The sequence below is a fragment of the Colius striatus genome, chromosome 4 (assembly GCF_028858725.1).
Source record: "Colius striatus isolate bColStr4 chromosome 4, bColStr4.1.hap1, whole genome shotgun sequence".
Taxonomy (NCBI): domain Eukaryota; kingdom Metazoa; phylum Chordata; class Aves; order Coliiformes; family Coliidae; genus Colius; species Colius striatus.
Genome location: NC_084762.1, coordinates 2,649,687 through 2,668,220, shown reverse-complemented (window position 1 = coordinate 2,668,220; position 18,534 = coordinate 2,649,687). Strand labels below are relative to the sequence as shown.

Below are 18,534 nucleotides of genomic sequence, written 5' to 3'. Positions count from 1 at the left end.
TCTCCGAGTCCTTGAACAAATGCAGGATGTGTTGAGGCAAAACTGTTTCCAATTAACTTGATGCATTCTGCTCTTTAATGTTGCAGGAATCCAAGCTTAAGTTAAAGACAAAATTCTGTAGCCAGAGTTCAGAAGGATGATTGAGATAAAATTGCCTGGAAAGCAGTGATTTGCCCAAATTTCTGTGGCTGCACCACGGCGGCTCCTCAGATTGCGCAGGGTGACACATGGCTATGAGCTCACTGAAACTCTGCTGACTAACCTCGACTGGAGACCCAGCAGGATCACTGTGTCAGGTCACTGAATATGTGGGGCTTGAAGCATATGGGAAATAAAAGTGAGTCCAGCAAATTTCTTTGTTCCTTGTATCTGCTGTGAGGTTTTTTCCGGAGCTCAGGATGTTGCTGAGGTGTGAGCATTGGGCTGGGTTATGGATCAGAGTTTTCTAGTTGGTCATAACTGTGAGACTACTTACAATTGGTTCTCCTAAAACCAGATAGAACTTACTTTGGTACTCTTCAAAGGGAAAAAGCTGGTCCCTGAGAGTGTAAGAAAATATCTAACAGCATTAAGCCACACTGTGACTCAGAGAGGTGTCCTCCTTTAGGGGTTTTCCTTGAAAAGTCACATCAAACCCCTCTTCCATCTCGACCTCTCCAGCTTTTTAATCTCTAGATGTTTTCAATAAACCTCCTGGACTCAGAAGATGCTGGAATTCCATCATATTTTGATATATACACTATGGGATAGTTGTTCTGTTTCAGGGTGATATTTGGTTGTATTATCCATGTTCCCTTGTCTGTGTTTGTAGTGCTGTCAGGGTTCTCTTTTCATAGAAAGAGGGTATGCTCTTCTCTTAGAAAACCCAGGAAAAATAACCACAGTGTGACATGGGTCCCCTTAGAGCTGGGAGTAATACAGTGAATGTCCCTTTACTGGGGGATAAAAAAGGGACATTTATTTTGCTTTGGAAAAATGTGGAATATCAGATCTCATCCTGGAAATTTGGACTGTGATTACTTTTGTCCCAGCAGGGCACAAATTTTATGTTCTGTGTAGAACAGTATCCTAGTCACCACTTTTGAGCTAATGATGGCCTGGCTGAGTGGGTGCCCATCACTTTCTAAACCATGGCAAGGAGATTTCAGTGAGATGTCAAGCCGAGGCTGTTTGAATGTGCAGATTTAAACAAAAACAGAAAGAGAAGGTGAAACGTTTAATGACAGAGCAGCAAAGTCATTTTCCATGAAGGAACAAGTGCCCAACTTGAAAGAATGAATAAATCTTCTAAAGTAGTGAGTCTAAGATAGTTCTATTTAAAGTTTAATATACACTCAGGAGTTTAGTTGACTTGCTTCTGAGAATATATCCTGAGATGATTGTGTTGCTCCTGTCAATGTCTGAGTTTGCTCCAGAAAAAGGGCTAAATGGCTTTCACAACAAACCATATGCGCTGCCCAATAGATGTCTCATGGAAGAGTGCAACTTGTCTGCATCATGCTTTGCTTTCTTCAGTCCTTTCAGTTTATTGAGAGGAGAAATCAGAGCTGCTATTGTCTGAAGAGCGTCAGTGTTTTTATGCCTGGCAAAGATGATTGGTGATGTGACTCAGCTTTTACAGCTGACCCAGATCTTGCCATAGTGGACGTGATGTCAGGAGTCGCGGTGGAGACATTTGAATTGCTTTGGTTTTGTGTGAGTGAGCAGGCACATTATACCCCAGCAAGCACATCTCTCATAGTCACAACTGCTGGCCTGTATTGACATATGGGTTGAGAGAGTTTAAATACCACCAGGAGCTTTTTTGGGCTTTGAGTAAATAGGACATATCAGTCAGTGGTACAGACGAGATAGTGAAGTTAGGGATTTTACAGTGGCTTAACTTGAAGGAGACTATTTCCAGCAGCAATTGATATATGTTTCTAAAAGGATAAAACACAGCCAGGGCATTACCTGGTCTGTTTTTTTACTGAAGGATGGCACGTTGAACCATCCCTAGCTGACTGGCATCATACACCTGCTCGTTGCTGCTCGTGGTACCCACCTGATCTCAAACAGACTGAAAAGCATGTCTACTGTGACAAAAGCACCCTTGCATGGATATTTTAAAAGTATAAGGCCCAACTCTGAAGATTGCCTGATGACTCTGGCTTTAGCCAGCCAACACTCTGTTCCCTCAGTGAGCTGTTCAGCTTCCTAAAGTTACACATGCACCAGGAAAACAGGATGGGTCAGAGATTCGATTACTTTCCTTCTTCTTTGTCATCCTTTCTTTCTTCCTTTCCCCTCCCCATCCTTTGTCTGTCTTTCCAAAGAATGTAGATTGATTTCTGCTCTGGCAGGGGAGTTGGACTGGATGATCTTTCAAGGTCCCTTCCAACCCTTAGGATTCTGTGACCTTTTCTTTCCCCCCTAAGTTACCACTGAGTCAATGGTGGACATCACCTTTCAGTGTGGCATTGTTGTGCACTGCTCAGATTTTGGCATACTTTTTCCAACAAATAACACTGCTGCTGTCAGTTTTCAATCCTTCAAGCTAAAGCCATGCAGAGAGTAACACCTCAACCTTTTAAGGTGCTCAAATAGTTGCGTTAATGTGACGATGTATAAATGATTACTATGCTGGATCAAAAAATGCCCACCCTGTGGCTGAGTTAGGGCTGCATCTGCATTGAAAGCACTGAAAAGAGATCCATCAGTGCCTTTCCTCGGGGCTTTCAGTTGAGTGTTTACAGGAATTAGTGGATGAGTTTGTGTGGAAATCATTGACTGGCACTGGAGAGCAGAAGCAACAGCAAATCCTCTCAGCAAAAGGTATCTGTTGCCCGTTAGTTGCCCTACTTTTTAGAGTGCAAAACCACTCAGTGGCTTGCTGAGTGTCAGTTTCTCAGAGAGTTGGGGAAATTAGCCTCTGGTTGTGAGAATAATGAGATTCCATTTGGGGAACATTCAGAGTTTTAATATTTTAAATATTTGAGTGAAGGAGAAGTGGTTTCTTTTCATTACTGTATTGGAAGGGCCAGAAGGTATTTTCTTCCTCTAGTTTTAATGCCTAATTCTCCTCAGAGGATCTTGGCACACATGCTGCTTTATAAAGGCCACCTTTTATGGTCCTTCCTGAAGCACCTTCCTCCATGTTCCTCTTCCCTCCCTGTAAGTGGGTCAATAAAAACTGGCACGGTAAGAGCAATGGCTCCAAATGGAGAAACAGATACCACCTCCAAACATCTCCAAAGCACACATCCCACTTCACAGCCCTCCTCTTTATCATAGGTAAGTTTTCAGGGACGCTTGAGAACATCAAAATAGTAAAACCAGGGCAGTTTAAAAATAAAAGTCATAAAACCCTCTGACTGTTTCCTCTGGAGGGCCTGTGACGTTTCCTGTATGTCTGCAGAGGGGCTGCATTTGCAGCAGTGTTTATTTTTGTCTCAGATATTGTGCTAAACAAAGGCGTTCTTTTCCTCTTTTATCCTTCTAAGCTGAGTTTATGGGAGGTCTCCTTTTTTTTTTTTTCTCCACCTCAAAACCAATACAGATGATAATTCACATCTTCTTTGATTGCACTTGCCAGTACTTCATGAATAGCTGTTAATCTTAATGATCCTTCAAGGCTATGTTGGAATGGACCACTACCCCTTCTTTATATACTCTGGAGGACATGTGTCAGGACATACATATTAATTAGCCAGAGTGGTGTAAGCAGTTTTCCCCAACCCCACCAGGGCCAGTTAGTCATCCAGACATTACCTAATAAAAGTTCATAAGTTGAAAAGGATGTTCTCAATCATTTGTGCTCAGCAGAAGAGGTTTCAAATGGAAATGAGATCTCTTGAAGTTTGGACTGCAATCATTCCCTTTAGAATTAACACAAACTACTACAGTTAGTGATTTAACTGAAAAAAAGGCCCATATGCATGTGGAGAAACATGGATGTGTGTGTATCTTTGGCTGTTTCCTAGGAGTTGGTTTAGGAGCTTAGGCTGGAACAAACCTGGCTGCTAGCGAGAGCTCCCCTGCGTTTGGTGAGACACTACATGGCCACAAATGCTGATGAGTGCAGCTAAGAGAGCATCACACTCCAGTGACCACAAAAGAGCTCAGCTTCCATGTGAGTTGTGGAGGCAGAAGAACTGCATCCGTTTGAGTGTCAGTGAGGCTATAAAACCCAGTGCAAAATGCACTGCAAGGGAGAAGGGATGAAGGAACACCTGAAGGTGTCACATCCATGGGGACAAAGTGAGGGATCCTGAAGGAAATATGGAGAACTGTGGAAAATGCTTACAGCCCTGAAAAAAGAGTCTGAATGTAGAAGAATCTGATATAAACAGCAGAAGTTGAAAACTGAGTCCTAGGTACGTGGGAACTTGATCAGTGATTCCTGGTACCTTGATATAACTCATGCTGTGGGGCTCAAATGAAGCTGCAGTAGATATGCAGTTGTGTCTGGGAGACGTGAGGCAGACATGAATCTGATTAAAAGCTGCATTGTAATAATACTACAGCAGCAGCTTTAAAAGATAACAAGTCATTTTAAAGTGCTGAAGGTGTCAGGGTTCGTCATTTGATTTTAAGGTTAGATTCTGAGTGCACTCTCTGTCATTCAGCTTCCCCTTTTATAGAGAGTCCCTTGAAGAAAAGGATGGGGGAGGAGAGATGAGCTGGTGAAACATGATGTGGTTTGGAGAGTCTGTGATGTTTCCAGGAGATCCCATAAAATCAAGACTGAGGTTGATATTTCATAGTTGTACTTTAACTTAATCTGCTTTGGATTTATGGAAGGTATTCGATTTGCTGTTCTGAACTTTTTCCTGAGCTTCCTGTCTAAAATTTTAGGTTCAGTATTCTCTCCAGAGTCAGATAGTTTCATTTCACTTTACTCATCTCCATGCATAGAACAAGTAGCAATGATTAGACTGCTAGAGCATCACTGTTAGCTCAGCAACGACACCCATTCACCCCAAACCCTCCCTTTGCAAAGTCTGAAAGCGTTGCATTAATTACTTCTGCATTTATGCTGCTGTCATCTTCCCTCTTGTACAGGGTAATGGCACTTTCTCAACAGTAAACAAGCCCTGTTTGTTTGGTTCCTGAGGATGGTTCCTGAGTCAAAAGTCTTCTTTGGAAGAAAAGGTGAAGATCCCACTCAGAAGTTTGTGAAGCAGATTGGCTTCAAGATGAAACTGCTCATGTTCTGCACCTGCTGACAGAAATACACCTAAGCAATTATTTCAAATGTCTCCAGTCACCTTAATTTCTGTAGATGAAAGCAAGCTTCTCCAATGTTCCTAGCTTTAAGAGCAATTAGCTGATTTTTTCTTTTTGGTCAAAGAGCTATACTTATTTCTTGAGGCTGGACGTCAGTAATGAGGTGTGAGGATGAAATATGCTCTTACTTCTATCTCAGCGAAGGTAAGTTGGTGTTTTTAGCAAAAAACTTTATTGTTATTAATAGAACCCTCTAGGAGAGGCCATGCTATTTGTAACATTGAGACAAATTCCCTTCTGACTGTCTTCTTGACAGTCTTCTGTGTCTTCTGTGAAAGGCTTAGGGAAGGTTAAAGTTTTCTTTTCTGACTTAAAAGCCATTTGCAGGACTGCAACCTGAATTATTTGAAATAACAGAGCCCTCACTAATACGGTGGTTTTTAAAAGAGGGTGCAGATTACACCCTTTTGCAAGAGCCTGCAGGGTAGTGGCAGAAACAAAACAACAGAAGTGGGGAAGGCCAGTGAGAGGAAGCAACCATTCATTGAAGGTGCTCAATCCTAGGAGACAAGAGGAGCTCCCATTATGAACAATTCTGCTTCTCTTAGTTTCCTGTCTCCATCCCCCAGTGCCTGTATTATTCTGTAGGGCATCCTATCACTGCTTTAGATCAAGAGTGGACTTCCCAAGGTGTTTGTTCTTCATCCAAAACTTTTGTTCTGCGTGACTCTCTCCATTCAGCCTTTGCAAACAGTGACGTGCTATTTAAAAGTGCATTTGAAGCAACTATGATTTGACTACAAATATTGTTTGATGAATCAGTTCTGGATATAAAGGGGAGAGGTAACCGATGGAGCCTTGTTCTAGTCTGTTATATCTAACTGTGGCTTAATAAATGAAGCAATTGCTCATGAAACAGTCACAAGCTTTAGGGGAAACTGTACTGTATGTATGTAGCTTGAAGGATTACTGTTAGGTGCTCAGACAACATTATGGGTCATAATACCACTCTTTCAAAGTCCAGGTTGGATTATTTGCTGCTTAGATTAATCGTGGAATAAGGGTACTGGGAAAAGAAAGCAATACTTTGCTGTACAAGAATCCTGAAGTAATATCATCTCATCCCTTCCAAATGTCACAAAAAAATGTTTTCTCTCTTTTTTTTTCTTCCCTAAATAACTTGTATCTTCATGGGAGCTCTGAAGTTCTGTCTTTTAATCACCTCACAATGTGTAGAGCTGATGGGTAGGGGTCTAGAATGTTTCCCCATCCCCACAGGCATTTTCACAGTGCAGCTGTTGATCATGTGAACATATTCACGTTTCCTTCACAGCTGACACCCTGCAAATGTTTGGCGTGCCTGGAGATGGTAAACGTGTTCAGAGCAAAAGGAGCTTTCTCCTTATAGGGATGCTGTATCAATTTTCTAAGAGGCGAGGGAATTTGAAGTGAAAATAAGGATTTCTTCACTTGCATTAAGCCAGTTCAAACCATTGGTGAATGAAAGTGTGTTGTGCTGGGAATCCAGACATCAGGAAGACACATTATTCTCTTTATTCCCTTAAAAGTAAAGGGTTTGAGAGCAGGAAGGCCAAACATTGCAGAGGTTTCAGATTTTCAGCTTGCCTCACCTTACTTTGTTGTAAGTGATTTTCCTTAGCTGCCTTTTCCTAACACTCTTCTGCTCTGAAATTTATTAAAATGTTGACAGCTGTCAGACCAGGGATGTGCTGAGAATGCTGCCTATCACACTGACCAACTGTGTCACTGCTGCTTTGTTCTTCCATCTGTCTGTGTTTTTCCATTTGTCATTTATTCCGTCCCGCTCACACACTGTAAGTGCCTTCGAGATGAGTAACGTTGTTTTGCACCTACACCGTTGCTCCTGATGCGTGGCATCCACTTGTGCTTCCTTCCCTTTTTGTGCTGCTCCCTTTTCTAGCTGAAGCAACTCCTGCCAGGTGAAAAAAAGCAAAGAAAAAAAAGACCAATCCCCTGTTATACCAAATGCAGAAAATCTCATATGAATGCAATTATGATTTTGACAAGAGCCTAAAGTGTTTAAAGAAGGCTCTCCAAGGCATTAACTTCTGTCAATGCTCGCTGCTTCGCTAAAGCAAAGCTCATGCTTTTATGCAGAGATTGAATAATCCAGTCAACTAATTAACTATACCTTCTGTCATTTTCTTGAACCCTTTCATTTGAGAGCGCGTGAACGTTTCCCTCTGTAACCTAGTGAACCCAATGTAAGGCAGCGAATTGTCATTTCAGCTAATCTAACCACATTCTTTTTTCTGTTTAAGGAAATAATAAGGCTACAAGGACACATTTATTGCATAACAAATTAGTCGGGTCTTTTGTGTTCAGTGGAGCTCGTTTAAACAAAAGATCTGATAAAGGAATAAATATGTGGTGATGAGTAAAATAATGCACACTGGGTATAGATGGCATATCTAATTCTAATGTTAATGGCCTCCATACCTGCAGATAGACATTTATGCTTCTGCATTCCACCTTGCAGAAATCACCTGATTGAGCGTGTCAGGCTTATGTTGCCAGCAAAGTGCACAGATGTGTTTAAGGTTAACCCACAATCTTCTTTTCCTCTGGTAGTGTACTCTCCATAGCTACCTCCGAACTGCTGATCTTTCTCAGTTTGTTTTCAACAGGAAGGATCCTGCCTACTGTTGGCTTTCAGCTTGCCCACTGCCTCACTGAAGTCCATCCTACCTGGTGCTTCTCACATCATCTACCTCCTTGAATCGTGAAGATGGGTCGTCTTTTGTACTACTGCTCTGTGGATGAAGCCTGTTCTCTCCCGGTGAGGCTATTAAAGACAAAGTGAGAATTAATATCTGGGAACAGTATATTCTGGACTCATATAAGGCACATAGATGCACAGGTAGATGGATTGGCTCTCCAGTGGATGTCTCGTCTTGGAAACACTTGGCATTTCAACTAGTATTTCCCAGTTTCCTACATGTATTCTATTTGCCAGACATACCCCAGCTAGAGAATGGTTTGCTGTAGGCCCCTCAAGCTCTGAGGAAATGGATTTCCACTCTTTGTGGACTTCTAGGCTTGTGTCTGCATGAGATAAGCCGCACTGTGCATCACTGTCTTCACCTTCACATCTGGGCTTGTTACACCTTCACCTCCCTCTGTTCCTAGCCCTAAGGCACATGTTCTCTCATATCCACATACATTCTGTTACATCTCATTCTTTGTCTGAGTAGAAGCCGTGTTTGGAAGATGGGAAACGAAGGGCTGGATTAAATTCTGTAGATATGCACGGGGGAGGCACTCTTCATGCAGATTTTTTCCCCTTCCTGCATCCAGCCAGCGGTTGTAGGAGGCAGCTGCCTTGATGTTTCCCATTTTTCTTTTGTGGAAACCAGGCTGGGCTTTGTGCAGGTCTGTGTTTCTACATCACCTCTTGTATGCAATACCACACTCAGTTTCAGCTGATAGAAAGGCCAGCAGATTCTGTCTACTACAGCAACATAGATTCAGGGACTCAGCAACAGGACACCACAAAGCAGCTTGGATGGACTTTCATTTGGGTACTGCAAAATCAGCATCGCTGGAAGAGGTGGGAGGGCCTGTGGATCTAAAACTTCTCTGTCTTCCCTCAGGGGATGCTGTGGTAAGAATTTGCTGCTCTCAGGAAGAATTTGAGGGAATCTGTACAAGCCCTCTGTTTGGAAAAGGACACGAAACCCTTCAAATGTAACGAATGCCTGTCGGTATTTTCACACAAAGACGTTTCTAGAAGTGCTACCATTTAGTTAGGAAACCTCTTTCATATCTATAATATGGAAAGGTTTAGAGTCAAGAACTGAATGTTCACAATTTGGACCTTGGATGTGTTGATTAAAACTTATTTCAATGTAAAAGATCCCCACAAGGACCTGCCCTCAAGGATTGTGTTTTTTCAAGGCTTGATTTAAAGATCACCTAAACCTGTCTTTGCACATGGGCAATGCATCCAGTCCTAGTGAAGCATATAGATCAGATTTCTGTGTGGAGCCGGACAATCTTGGGCTTATCTGTAGGGTGCATTGAGAGAGAAATTATTCTTAGAGGAGAATTCTGCTCCTCGCTTTACACAGTTCTGCACTGACAAAGTATATAGAGCTTTCCTCTCATGAATCAGCTGCTCTATATTGCAACAGCTTTTACTTACTCTGGTTTCTGTGCTGAAACCTGGGGCCCAGTTGTGTGATACAAGGTGGTTGGGAACACATAGAACAAAATTTTCCTCATTTCTCTTTCAAGTAAGTCAGGTCTTTGGAGATATGGTGTTGACTGATTATGCCACATTACATTCACCATCCTGCTGAAGTCCATAGGAGTACCCACACAAGGCAGGGAATGTAGGGCTGAGCCTTTGATTCCTGTAGCATTCTTCTTGAACCAAAGCAAAACATGACTCTGCGTTTGGATTATGTTCACTTGCAGCTGAGAGATGATTGTTTGCCTTTTAGATTCCATTTACATGACTGTCTTCTCATAACTGATATATGATAATTTACACTACATGCTTCCAGGACTATGTCATGTGAAAAGTAATACTTAGATGGCCAAATATCTGACAGAGCGAGTATACGGCTGTCACACACACACATGCTTGGAAGTCTAAGGAATCGCATCTCCCAAGTCGCTCATATCTTTCCTCTCCCCTGTTTGTGTTGGTTTCCTTTCAGTAAATACAACTGCAGATCTTTGGCCTGTGCCACATGTCAAGTAAGGATAAGAACCCCTCTACATGGAAGTCAGTTTTCAAACACGAATGGAGCAGATGGGTAAATCTCAAGTTTCCGTACACAATCTATATCTTTAAGATGCTGGTTTGTGCAGGTGTCTGTGGAAGGGGAAGCTTGTGCATTCAAGGACCCATTTATGACAATTAAACAATTTGTGTGTGTAAGACAAAACACATTTATAACACACACTTTGGCATCACACACTTAGCCAGAGGAATTGATGGAATGAATATTGAATGCCCCATCTAAGGATAAAAATACAGAACTGCCTGAAGTCACTAAAAAAGGAGGAGAGAGCAGAGGACTTCTCTATTTTTTTTTCCCTTAAAATATTTCGCTGGACTCTGAGTATCTTATTCTGTGCACTGTCTTGTTTAAATCCAGTGTGGTGACAGGAAAGCTTGAAGGTTCTTTTTCTTTGTCTTACTTAGAAATTGCTGGGGAAATTGTAAGTAGCTGGAGTTTAGATTTGGAAGTATTTAACTGCTTCATTTCCATCTGAATTAACATATAATGCCATCTTTAATTCTGTATTTATCACAGGAATTTTTTTTTTTTTTGCTTGAAAGATATACTTCTGGGAGTGTTTTAATTGTCCTGTGCCATAATATCACTTCTGAAAGGAATAAGCCTTTAAATATTAGAGTTCAGTAGGGCTGTTCTTAATCTTCGCTGTAATAATAAATACCGAATGTCAGACCTTTTCAAAGATCCAAATTGGAAACATCTTTTATCTCACTAAAATGAGTGGAAGCTCCACACATGTCTGTATGAAAGTAGGGAATTGTTACCCTAAATATACCTTGCTAGGATAATTGGAAAGGATTAATTTATTTCATGTTGCTTTGAGGGAGATGAATAATCTGCTGTGTTCTCAGGAAATAAAGAGTTCAGAATTTTTTACCTCAGCTGGTGCAGAATTGCCTGAAAATTTTGCATGCTCAAGGAGTTTTAGGTGTACTTGTCCTTGAAGAAGTAATCCAAAACAATAACTCAGCTTTTCCCTGTCTGAAGCGTATTCATTTTGCTGCAGCCTTTTTACACGAGGTTTTGAAAATGTTCTGTCCCTTTGTTTTTAATGTTCATGCAACAATATTTCTTTGAAATGTCAAGGTGGAATAAGTCATTTCTGAGTATATTATAATGTATATTTACACCAAGGTTCAGAAGACTCTATCAATAGAATAAGCCCATGTTAAGGTTGGTTTAGAGTGTGCTAGCAGGCACAGTTTGAGGCAGAGGAGTTCAGAATGAGAAGCCTTTTTTCACTCCTGGGTGGGAAGCTGGTTAATGAAGCTCTTGTACTACTCATCTGCTCCCATGGTTTTACCCGAGTTGCATTTTCCTTGCTTAGCTCCCCTGCTTCTTATGCAAAGCCTCTGGCTCAGCAGTCTAACTTTGACCTTGCCCGTTTCCTTTCCGCTGCATGGCAGTTCAATAAATGTACTGTGCAAGCAATCCCCTTCCCAGTGTATTGCCTGCTGGACAGAAGCTGACATGAACCTTCTAGGAAAGCTGAGATGGGGTGTAATATCCAAATTCACCTGCAGTCAGCAATTCTAAGGTGTTATCTCTGAAAAGCAGAGGCGACTGAGTGCATGTGCCATGAAGGAATTAATGGAATATCCACTTTAATGCTCTCCTAAGAACGAAGGCGTGTTGTGCAGAAATTCAGTCCACTGTGTCTGCCAACACAGCAGCATCTGGGTCAGCTGGACCTCCCATGAGGTGAGATCCTTCAGAGTCTCTGTGGTCTGCTGCAGATGTCTTTGGGCTAGCTTCCCCTCAACAGAGGCTGTCTAGAAAACGAATCTCCAGGAACTGTATCTAGACATACAGCTTCTGGGGGAGAGAGTCCCAGAGTCAGCTCTAGGGTTGCAGGAGTATCCAGTGGTGTGGGAACATCTACTGCATTGCTTGGTGCTAAGGTACCAACTTCAACTTCTACAGATGCAGATCAGAAGTCTGCATTTCTCCCTTCGCCACAGCTGCATGGGAATCTGCTTGAATGAAGACAGTAGGTTGCTTATCAGTGGGGATGGTGAGACATCAAGTCAGCCTCAGCTGCAGAAACCGTGAAATAGATGGGTTTTATAAGGTGTATATCATTTTGTGAGGCAGCATAAAAGTACAGTAATAGCTACCCATGAGTAGCTATAGAATAGGTAGAAGAAAGTCTTTCCTCCTTTGACACACCTGTAAAACATCAGTAGGTAATTTATAATGGTTTGTAGTGAGAAAAGAGATTTAGGATAGGACATGCAATGCTTAATGCTGCCATCTAAATGGTATTGTTGGGTTTAGTTGTGCAGATGTTGTCTTGATTAATTAATGGATCTGTATACTACAGAGTCCTCATGAAAGTATCTTTTCACTCATTTGATCAAAGAAGGTTGTTAGCTAATTTTGAGGAAATGCAGGTAACTTAGGTGATGCAAAGCCCTCAGTTGTTCACAAAAATGGTTTCACAGAGCATGAGAAATGCCTCAGACCCTCAGAAATCAAAATACCCTACTGCTAGCCAGATTCCAGGCCTGCGTTTTACTGTGCCATCAGCATGTCATACTATTTGTTCCGTGGAAAACTGACTGCTGCCTCTTGTCCAAAGCAGAACTTACACCCCTTTCTTTGCTCCTGTGGTGGCTGTCGGTCTCCTCATCCTCCTCCTGAGTGCTACTTTGGAGTCTGGACCTCCTACATGTCCATGTTTGGTGTCAACGCGCATGACTAAAATGGTATTTTCATATTTCAGTGCAGTTGCGGCCCCTTAAAGCAGAGGGTTGCAAGTGCAAAAGAGAGATATGTTATTCCCTAATGGCTTATTACCATCCCATTTGCAATTCAGATCAGTTCTAAATTGACTGAAATTTTTAAACACATAGCAGGCAGTTTAAACTAATGATTGTCTGGAGGTTCACATCTGACATGAACTAAGCTTCTGTTCAAAACAAATTGCAAATAATTCCTCCCTTAGAGTCAAAATGTCACTTTTTACACTGTGCATTGTTGCCAGATTTTGTCAGTTACATTAAAAAAACCCACACCAAAACCCACAAGAAAGCTGCTACCCGCTGGATGTTGTGAATTAGGAAGCCGAGCCGCGCTGTGGTTGCTCCTGTCCCCATCCCCCTGCTTATTTACAATAATGTCTATGCGTGCCCAGTTCTCCGTAGCCTGATGAAATATCCTTTCCCCTTTCTCTATAGCCTGATGAAATATCCCCCTCCAGCTTCTCCAAGCCCCTCAGCCTGCGCTGAAGCCCTGGGGGCAGCAGTAGGCTCGAGTTGCTTAGCAACCCTCAGCAGGCATCGGGGCTGCCTCAGCCCACCGCAGCCTCTGCCTGCTGCTGCCTGGGTTAATCGCCAGCCCCCTGCAAACTGGGTGTTTCACAGAATCATGGAAGCCTTTAGGTTGGAAAAGACCTTTAAGATCAAGTCCAACCATTCCCTCAGCGCTGCCACAGTCACCACTAAACCGTGTCACATAGCTCCGTGGCTTATGGGATCCTTCCAGGGATGGGCACTCCACCATGGCCCTGGGCAGCCTGGGACAGGGTTGGACAACACTTTTGTGGAAGGAATTGTTCTTCATCTCCAGTTTAAACTCCTCCTGAAGCAACTTGAAGCCATTTCCTTTTATTGTATCACTTGTTACTTGGGAGCAGAGACTGACACCCTCCGGCCACAACCTCCTGTCAGGGAGTGTCAGAGAGTGCTCCTGTCAGCCCTCAGCCTCCTCCTCCAGGCTGAACACCCACATTCTCTGAGCTCCTCCCCAGCATCCTTGTGCTCCAGCCCTTTCCCCAGCTCTGCTGCCCTGTTCTGGCCACTCTCCAGCCTCTCAGTGTCCCTCTGGCAGTGGGTGAGGAGTCCAACACTGAACACAGCCCTTGAGCTGCAGCACATGGGGACAATCCCTGCCCTGGACCTGCTGGCAACACTCTTCCTGATACCAGCCATGACACCCTTGGCTTTCTTGGCCACCTGGGCACACTGCTGGCTCACGTTCACCACTATCGACCTACACCACCAGGTCCTTTCCCTCTGGGCAGCTTTCCAGCCCCTCTGCCCCAGCCTGTGTCACTGTCTGGGGTTGCTGTGGCCCAAGGGCAAGACCCATCTCTGAGTCATGTTGACCCTCATCTTATTGCCCTCAGCGCATCGCTCCAGGGGAGGATGGCCAGGGCCCTCTGAAGAGCCCTTCTGCTCTCACACGAACCAACACTCCTGCCCAGCTTGGTGTCATCTGCAAACTGACTGAGGTTGCACTCCATCCCTCGCCCAGACCATTGATGAAGATATGAAATAGAACAGGCTCCAACACCAAGCCCTGGGGAACACCACTGGCAACTGGCCAACGACTGCATTTAACTCTGTTCACCACCACTCTTTGGACTCAGCCATCCACCCATTGTTGTTATTAATGAATGTTTACCTATGAATTGTTGTTAAAATGGTGGGTTTGTTGGAGATCCCTGCTCATAGAATATTATCTCATGAGAGTGTGCTGAAATGACACGTTTCTTACCTACTAAAGTGGCAGGTTCACTGAAAACTTCAATTTTCTTTCTGAAACTTGTGAATCCAGAATTCATCTCAGTCAATAAATAAGAAAACCTGAAGCATCATTTGACCAGTTTGATTTAGAAGGTCTGTGTATTTGTGGGGAGGGAAAGATGGAAACTGAATCACAGAGATTTTTCTTTGCTGTCAGCTGTCCTACTACACGTTCATTGTATGTAAAACCTGGTTGTGAGGCTGGGTTTTTTTAAGAGAAAGGAGACTGGAAATGTAAAGAAGCATTTCCTAAGATGCTCCAAACTCTTATGACCTTTTTGGGAATATCTACAGGCTTGTATCTAGCTCGAGGAAAGATGTTCATATGTATTACATTTTCCTTATGCCTTCAACACGTACAACCGAAATGTGATATACCTTGTATTTTATAAACAACTTCAAAAGTCTCAGGTTATTGTTTATGTATATGGATTAACAGAATATGTTCCTGCTCTCAAAACAACCTTATCACTGTTGTCTCTTTCCACTATGTATGTTATTATGTTGGTGACTGAGTTTAAATACAGTTTCCACTGTCTACAATTAAGTATATGTAAAAGAAATCCTGCTGATTGCTTTTAAGGTTAGAACTCGATCAAAACCATCTTTCATCTGTGAAAGGCAACAAACCATTTTTAATGTTTTGATTTGCTAAAGGGAAGGGATGGTATCCACAGGGACTTTTACAGGCTTGACGTCAAAACATCAAACATCCTGAGGTTCCACAGAACCAAGTGCAAGGTCCTGCACCTGGGTCAGGGTAATCCCCAGCATCAATCCAGACTGAGGGATGAGTGGATTGAGAACAACTCTGTGGAGAAGGACTTGGAGATACTGATGGTTGAAAAATTGGACATGAACTGGCAGTGTGTAGGCACAGCCCAGAAAGACAGTCCCACTCTGCACAAACACTATATCCTGGGCTGCACAAAAAAAAGTGTGGCCAGCATGTTGAGGGAGATGATTCTCCTCCTCTATTCCACTCTTGTGGAACAGAACACTGCTGGTACCTGGCAACAAATGTGTTCCCTAACAACGGTGATGTTACCTGAGGATGGACATCACATTGCCAACACCTGGCAACTAATGTGTTCCCTAACAGCAGTGATATCAGCTGAGAATGATGACATCACAGCACCCAGGAGAGTATAAAAGGGGGTCCTCCCAGGTCCTGCTGCCAGATCTGGCCTGGGTGGCTACCTGAGAGGAAGCTCTTGATAGAGTTGAGGGAGGAAGGCAAGCCAGCGGCTGGAGGTTCTCTGCAGCAGCAGCAGCAGCAGCAGCAGCATCATCATCATCATCATCATCAGCAGCAGCAGCAGCAGCAGCAGCAGCAGCAGCTCCTGGCTAGGCCACGCCACGCCACGCCACCTCCAAAGCTCATCTGAGGGACAAGAAATCTTCTTCAGCTGCAGAGCAGGAGCCAGAACACAGGACTGCCTTCTTGAGGGGCATTGCAGACCTCACCATCCTCATCCCCTGTGGAGTGAGGAGCAGGAGCTGTAAGCAATAGGGGTCCTGATGCTTTGGAGCACCCACTGCCAGGCATGGGATGGGTTCTTGCCCCCAAGATCAATCAGGCCTGGGGCATTTGGCCACTCTAGGAAGCCCCAGAGATAGCTCCAGGTTGAGGGAGAAGAGGGCTTGTGCATCTCGTGGGAGGCATGAGCAGCCCGTGGGACCAGGAGGCAGGTCTGCTCACATGCTCAGGGAGTAGCCGATCGCCAGCGCTGGGGTCAGGAAGGAATTTTCCCCTGGGGCAGATTGGCACAGGTCCCCAGGGGTTTTTTGCCTTCCTCTGCAGCATTGAGCATGACTGCTTAAGTGTCAGGGCTCCTTTGGTTCATTTGGGCTGGGCTACTGCCTGCTGTCATGTACCACCAAGGTAGCCTCTTGTGCCCTCCAGCTGAGGGGAGGAAGGCTTTTTTCCCCAAGATGAACTAGCAAGTGTCCCTGGGTTTTTTTTTCCTTCCTCTGCAGCACTGAGCTAGAGCTCCTTTGGACCAGTTTAGCAAGCGCCTCTCATGCTCACATCCAGGGAGAGGAAGCTTTCTCCACTGCCAGGGTAGGTCACTCTAAGGGCTTGCTTCTCATCCTCTGTAGCATTGAGCACAGCCTTGTCAGGGCTCCTCTTGGCCACTTTTCTGAGCTTTGTGTTGTGGGTGGAAGGGTTGCAGGGCTAAGAGGTGGGCACAGGATGTGCTTCTCATGCCTTGTCGCTAGCCGAGAGCCACAGGAGAGCAAGCTTTTGGAGGTAAAAAGGATGCTTTTGTGGTAGGTATGTGCCCTACTTTGAGAACCAGGCCCAACCATACAAAAATTAAGGTGGTGTGTGGTACTGTGGAATATTTTTCAGTCTTCAACTTGTTACTCTTTAGGAGACAGGGATTGCTTGGACTGTATTCCTGTTGCTGCTTTCTGTAGCTCTGTAACTTGCCTTTGCCAGGCTGTAAGAGATGTTTCTTCAAGCTAAAAACTGAGGAATGCATCAGCCTGTTCCTGGCTACACTTGTATGCTGTGGTTTAAATGTCAGCACAGGCTGGAGAGGTGGATATATGTGAACCTAATTAAGCTCATCAGAGCCTAATGCTAAGCCCTGCCTAAGAGTGGGCACAAGCCCTAGCACAGGCTAGGCGAAGAATGAGTTGTTATATTAATCCTCTTGGTAAAGGGAGATCTTTTTATCACTTATGATTATTGGTCTAATGCTGCAAACTGTGCATAGTGCTTTCAAACATGGAGTCATCAAAGGTAAGCACAATAATATCTGTATGTATTTCAGCAATGATTTGTACCCCAGCTTGTTGGTTTTCCTGTTATTGCTGTGCTATATATCACACTTTGCATACTTCTTCAAACAAGTAGGAATCAGAAGTAAACAGAGCAGGGTATCGCTGGGAAGGGACTAGGTTCTATATTGATGTGCAATAACAGTGGCTTGATTGATGACTGTGGCTTTAGTAGTTATGATAATGCTGTAAAACCCCTGTAACATTCATGATTAACTTATACTGAAAGCTGGAGGTAAGAAATCCTTCAGTAAATACGAATATTTTCAGAGCCAGTCATTTAGTATACAAATTAGTTCCTGCTCGTTGAGGGCACGTGCTTGTTGTGTATTTTGTATTCTGCAAGCTCCTTTGCAAGATGTGGTACATAGTACCAATGACCTGAGTTTTACAGCTTCTTTGGTATGCTGCAGTGTGTGCTCTTAGCATTTTTTGATGACTTGCACCACAGCTCGTGAATTAGAGTGTGATCTGAACTCTTTGAAGTAATGAACCCTATCATTTATTAAAGAGGGAAAAGTGTTCCCATAATTAGTGCAGTGATGTTTGACAGGAAAAGTGAATTTTTGAGGGACTACTATTAAATATTGTTGGTAAGTAGTATTCATTTTTATGCTTGGTGAAGCACTTTCTGGCAGCAGGCTGGGTAAAATGTAAAGAAGTGTCTGTTGTAAAGATGTTTTTAACAAATTTTGCCTAGTTTCTATGCCATCATGTTTTAACTGGCTGTGAAAGATGGAATTTCTCAGCAAAGGGCTCTGTGCAAGACATGTGCTTAGGATTTTTAGTGGGGCTTAGCGTAAATAGGAAAAGGAACATCTATACATGAGTACTTCTTGAGATAAAGACCAAGCGTTTCTCTGATGCTGAAAATCTTTCTCTAACCTCCTTTCACTTAGTTTGTTACTGTGTACCGAGGCTGAAAAATAAAGTTGTGTAGGTTGGCCAATACTGATAGAAAATGTTACTACTCAGGGAAAGAACTTGGTAATTCCTTCCTAAGGAAAGGAAGCAAAGTGATTGTATCTTGCAATTGTATTTCAGATGCATGAATTACTGGGCAGTATGCCATGACTAATTACTCTTTTCCAAAAACCAGAACATTAACATGAGATTCTGATGCTTCTTGGAGAATTAAAAGAGCATAAAGCAGGTGATATGGAAGAGAATTAGAGACAGAACAGGAAGCAGAGTTTGAGTTTTCCCTCTATGCA

At 43.3% G+C, this 18,534-nt stretch overlaps 1 long non-coding RNA gene across 1 annotated transcript; it reads left to right on the top strand.

Moving 5' to 3' along the window:
- The first annotated feature begins 140 nt into the window (after positions 1–140).
- On the top strand, positions 141–10,487 carry LOC133625389 (uncharacterized). The gene is made up of 3 exons (XR_009818694.1): positions 141–337; positions 5,044–5,412; positions 7,878–10,487. It is a non-coding gene; the product is annotated as an uncharacterized LOC133625389 (long non-coding RNA).
- The last annotated feature ends 8,047 nt before the right edge of the window (positions 10,488–18,534 follow it).